Source organism: Cryptomeria japonica, chromosome 10 (genome assembly GCF_030272615.1).
Source record: "Cryptomeria japonica chromosome 10, Sugi_1.0, whole genome shotgun sequence".
Lineage (NCBI taxonomy): Eukaryota > Viridiplantae > Streptophyta > Pinopsida > Cupressales > Cupressaceae > Cryptomeria > Cryptomeria japonica.
The window spans coordinates 870,567,700-870,573,699 of NC_081414.1; positions in this window are offsets into that span (position 1 = coordinate 870,567,700).

The window sequence follows — 6,000 nt, forward strand, 5'->3', positions numbered from 1 at the left end:
TGGTTTTAGATTATAAAAGGGATTTGGTTTGAAAGTTCATATTGGATATTGAGAAAAAAATTGTATGTTTACATTAAAGAATTGTCCATGTGTTTCGTAGGAGTAATGTAATTAAATTCTATCTTAATTAAGATGCATTAATATGTAAATAGTTGATTTTGTGAAATTGCTTTGGTTGTAAAAGAAGTATCAAAAGGGAACATGTTATGGTAGCTTCAAGAGTGTATTAATGTAATTCTATTAAAGAGTGTATTGATTCAAACAGAGTGCTTATAAAACATGTGAAATTGTATTTTTTTGCATTTTTGGCTTTTTATGGAAAGATGAAAGTCTTAAGCTTTAGAAAGAAATTTGCATAGTTAATAATGTGGTTGTGAATGCTTAATGGATTTAGAAAAGATATCGGAATGATGTAACTTCCTTATGTAATGGTGAATTGTTAAGAATTTCAGTACTTGTATCTAGAATAATCTTGATTCAGTGATTCATGTCGAAAGCATAGGTAAAACTTGTCTTGAGTAGATGATAGTGTATTGAAAAGTACCCCCGTAAATGTGACTAAACCAGTAATAGTGTTTTCCTTGTGTATTGTAAGAAACCCGTGCTTGCTATGTGTACCCATGAGATGGTGAAGTAATCAACCATGGAGGATATGTTTGTTTATGAGTATGGGGAACCATACTATTTATGTGATGTTTCTTGTTTGTTTCCTTACTGACAGCCAACCCGTGAGATTGTAGATAAGTGAGTATGTGTAGGGGTAGTATTACAAGTCACCATTCCTTGAATAGTATGGAACGATGTACGAGTAATATCGACATGAAGTGACCTTTAGCTTCTCTATTTCGACGAAAAATATAGTTTTGTAATGAAACTATATTATAGGTGTACTTAATACTTTCCCTTGTGATGAACCGATTTATAAGGTTCATGTGTGCTAACCTATTCCTATCCTTATTTGAGCATATTGATGTCAGTTCTTGAGTAGAATGATGGTTTTATTGGATAATATTTTGCCTTGTCTTCATGAAAGGTATCTTATTTTGCCTTGTCTTCATGAAAGATATGATATTTTGCCTTGTCTTCATGAAAGGTATGTTATTTTACCTTGTCTTCATGAAAGGTATGTTATTTTGCCATGTCTCCATGAAAGGTATGTTATTTTTCACATGAGTTGCCAATTGTCCAGCATTGGTAGACATGTGGGTGGACCTTAGCCATGTATACCTCTTGCTTACGGTGAGTATCTTGAGAGGTACGTCACTATGCGGGGTGTGACCTGCGCATGCCCTTTTTCGTGAGGTATATTTCCAAGCGGGATATGCCCATTGTGTGTCCTTGCCACTTCGAGTATTGCTATGCCATGTTGAGACACTATGCAAAGTGTGACCTGTGCGTGCCCTTTTTTCACAGGGTACATTGCCATGCGGGATATGTCCATTATGTGTCCTTTCCACTTGGAGTATTGCTATGCCGTGCTGAGACACGATGCAGGATGTAGTAGACATTTTCATGTGGCCTACTTACAGTTTTTAGGGTAGAGCCATGCTGCGTGACGACATGATGTGGGGTGATGTCGAGGTGCACACCGCCATGCCATGTGGGTAGTGTGACTATTTCGCACCACATGATGAGGTACTATGCTAGCTAGACGATTGTTCCTTCCTTCCTCGTTGGTGACTAGATTCTAGTCACATAGTGATGTGTAGCATCGTAAATTGTACGCACTTGCTAGGTTGGTACAATTTCACACCTAGTTTAGCACCCGCCTTGGCGCTTTTTGCATTTTGCATTGCATTTCCCCTTTAGCACTTAATTAATTAAATTAATTAGGTCTAAGGTTCTATTTTATCATCTCCCACATCATAAAGTTGGGCCCTTTCATTAAAGTGTGCCCTTTTCATTTTATTCCTCCAATACATCATTTAATCAAAAACCCTAATTAGGTCCTATTTTGAACTTGGGGGCTTGATTTCGGGGGTCAAAACATCTCGAAATCACCTGTAACTTCAGGATTCTCTCTAAAATCATCATATCCGACGACCCTGAAAATTTGGTGAAAAGTTGTCGGGACCATGGCGCCCGGAGTGCACATGGTCCCGGACATTTTTCCCAAAATTTTAGGAGCACGATCCAATCATAAAATAAAGCTTAACCCCAAGAAATTGGCGGGATATTCAATCTCTAGGTCGGCCAAAAGTCGAAATTATGACCTAGGGTTTCCTATATAAGAGCTCTCTTTCTTCATTGGAAGGGATCCGATTTTCGTTTTCAAGAACCTCATATGCAGCGAAAGAGAAGATCTTTGAAGACTTCAACAACAATCAACATCCGTCCATCAAGAATTCATCAATTTCATTCATTCATTTAGGGCTTGAAAGACATTGAATAACAATAGGAGATTACCGACTGAAGATTGGCTTGTACCCCTCCCTTGAGGGTTGGGTATGATTTCATGTTGTTTTCATGTCTTTGCATAAGCTTCAATATATCATTTATTCATGCTTTAGATCACTTTGCATCTTGATTTAGAGCATTTACATTATCATTTACAAGCAATTAGGGTTTACTTTCTAGGTTGCTCTAGTTTGCTTTCTTGCATTTTAGGACCTTGCACACACACTAGGTCTGCACGCACAATACATTTTACAATACAACTTGGCTATTCATGGAGGTGGAAATCACCGAAGCGGGGGTTTGACTAAGGCAAAACCCTATATAGCCGCCCAAACACCTTTTCAGATATAAGTGCAGGTTTCGGGACTCGGACGATGCCGCAGGTTGCAGATCCGGGAGAAGCAGACTGAGATCGACCTTCCCACCAAATTTCAGAGCAAAAGACCAGGACAGGGGCGTGGGGCACCCTGGTCCTGCCAGGATAGGGGCGCTGGGCACCCTGGTCCCTGGGACAGGGGTGCTGGGTGCCCTGGTCCTCCTGACAGACAACATTTTCAGCCTTTTTGACAGCTTTTCAGAGTGCAAAACAGCAGTTTCCGGAGCAGTTTCAGGGGCAGAATTTGGACAGTGGCGCCCACACCCCCGTCCCAAACTTTTTCAGTCAGATTTTAACTCTGGGTACGCATTTGCATTCTTGTCTTGTCCTTGTGTTTACAGCTTTCCATTGTTTAAGTTCAATTCTGCAATCTTGTTATTAGTTCATACTTGCACTTTGGGGTTAGGGATTGAACTTGCATCATTTTATCTTTCAATTGCAACAAAGGAATAGAAATCCTAATAGGTATCTTGTGGCTCTTTCTTCCACAAAAAGAAGTAGCCAATTGTGTGATACCTCTAGGCTCTTTCGTATTTCGCAAGTGTGTGGTTGAAAGTGAGATTAGGGCATGTTTGCTTAGTGTCACTTTTTCTCCCACACATTTTGGTGAACCTGACGTGAACTCCAATCTTCTCCAATTCTAATTTATGTTTTCAAATTTGAGTGTTTATTCTATTTCAAATTCAAATTTGTATTTACAAGTTTTAATTTCTTGCAAGATTCAAAAAAATTTAGAGGAAATTTTTTTGCTAAAACCCTAAAGTTGAACTTGTGGATAGCTTAATTGGGATCAATAATTTCAAATCTGATTTAGGAACTCATTTGAATCATAAATTTCATTTTCTAAATCTACATTCTAAGTGCTTTCATTGGTTAAAATTAAACATTTCCTTCTATTTTGCATGTGTTATCATTTGAAAGAGGAAAATTGTTGTCATGATGCATTCATTTCATAGATGTGATAATGGGTTAGCTTCCCTTGTTTCAATTTTTCCTTCTCCTAAAGAACCTCCCCCCATCTATAACAACATTTTAGTGCCTAAAAGAGTTGCTACCAATCCCTTTGAGACTCTCCCATGCTCTAAGGATGAAGACTTTAAGAGTGATCTTGACAACTCTCCTAAAATGTGCCCTTCCTATTTAGCTATCCTAGAGGAAGAGAATGATATCATAAACACCTTTCTTAATGTTACTTCACCTTCCCTACATGATGCATCTCTAAGTGAAAAGGTATTGATGGACATTGACCTATTTTCTCCTAAAGTTGGTCCTTCCAATGGGGGCATGTTAGTGCAACAAGAGGTTATGAACACTTCTTTCAAAGATCTCCTTCCTAAGAATGAATCTTTGGAGAAATATGTTCATGTTCCTCCTAAAAAAAACTCCCTTCATGAGGATCCTTTTGTGCAAGAAGATGACATTATCCCTACATTTCCTATTGATTGGATTTCCTTTTCCAACAAAATTCCCACTAGAGATGATGAATTAATGATAAATGCTTACCCTTCTCCTAAAGTTTGTCTTACCCATAAGCATCCCTTAGAGAAAGAAGATGAAATAATAAGCAATTTCCTTAATTCTCTCTCCCCTAAAGATCATATTGAACATATTTTGAGGAAAGAGGATGATTTTAACACATCTATTGATGCTCTCCCTTCTAAGGAGGAGGAATTAATAAACAATGTTATCTCCTCTCCCGAAATTGACAATACTTCAAACATTCCTTTCAACCACTTCACTATTTGGGATGAACCATTAGAAGAAGGTGTAGATTATTCTCTCTCCCTTGATAGTTTCTCACCTTCCTTGAATCTCAATTATTCTCCCTCTCCTCAACTTGGTTCTACTCGTAAGGATACCCTAGTTCAAAGCAAGATGGTTAACATCTCTTTCAAAGATCTCCCTCTCAAAAGTGAGACTTTAGAGAGTAATGTTGATCCTTCTCCTAGAGAGTTTATTCCCCATGTAGATCCTGTGATGATAAAGGATGATATGACCTTTCCTAGTATTACTCTTCCGACTAGAACATCAATGCTTATCCCTTATCTCTCTCCTAAAATTGATTTGATCCGTGATAAGATTTTAGTGCAAGAGAAGACTATCAATAATTCTTCCAACACTTTTGTTCATTCCTCTAAACCATCCTCAATCAATTTGATACATGTGAATGAGACACCTAACAAACCTCTCTTCACTGTCCAAGGTGCTTGTCCTTCTCAAAATTCTCAACCTTTAAATAAGCCTATCTTAGTGGTTCAAGGTGGTTATGCTAATGATTATTTTTGCACCCCTAAGAAACCTATTATTACTATGCAAGGAGGTTATTCTACTAAGAGCCCTTATGAGTATGCTAAGCAACTGACTAGAGAGAGTTATCATGCGGTTGCTCATACCTATAACACAAGAAACAATACGCAACCTAATCCTCCTCCAGTTATCTCCACTTCGCCTCCTCCTTCCCAACCTATTCTTCCGCAAGCTCCGCGTATTTCACAAATTCTTGGTAAGGAATATGATCTCATAGAAGAACTTAAAGCTACCCCTGCTAAGATATCCCTTTGGGATTTGATCCAAACTTCTTCCGCTCATCATGGAATGTTACAAGATGCCTTGAAAGATTTGAATGTGCCTCCACATAATACATCTAGTAATATAGTGTCTTTGGTTAACTCTGTGATGAATCCTAAAGCTCAAATTGTGTTTACCCAAGATGAGTTGCCTACTAGTGAAATTCAACAACAATATGATCCCTTGATGATTGTGGTTATCATAAATGACACTGCTATAAGACGAACACTGGTAGATAATGGCTCTGGCCTTAATGTGTGTAGCATTAATCTATTGCATAAGATGAATGTGGATACATCCCTTATTGAGCCTGACTCTTGTCCCATTCGAGGCTTTGATAATGTGGCTAAGTCTTCATTAAGTATTATCACCTTACCAATCACAATGGGACCTGTTACTTTGCCTACTCCTATCCATGTTATGTCGGGAAATCTAACATACAACCTGTTATTAGGGAGACCTTGGATTCATAGTATGCAAGCTGTCCCCTCTACATTGCATAGACAAGTTAAATTTATTTACAACAATAAGACATATACCTTGATAGGTGATACTAAACTTCAGGCTTGTTTGCAAACATCTACTTCCAAAGGGAGTTCTTCTAAGACTTCCTCTTCTAGTGATGACTCATTAAACAAGATACCTATGGATGAATCATC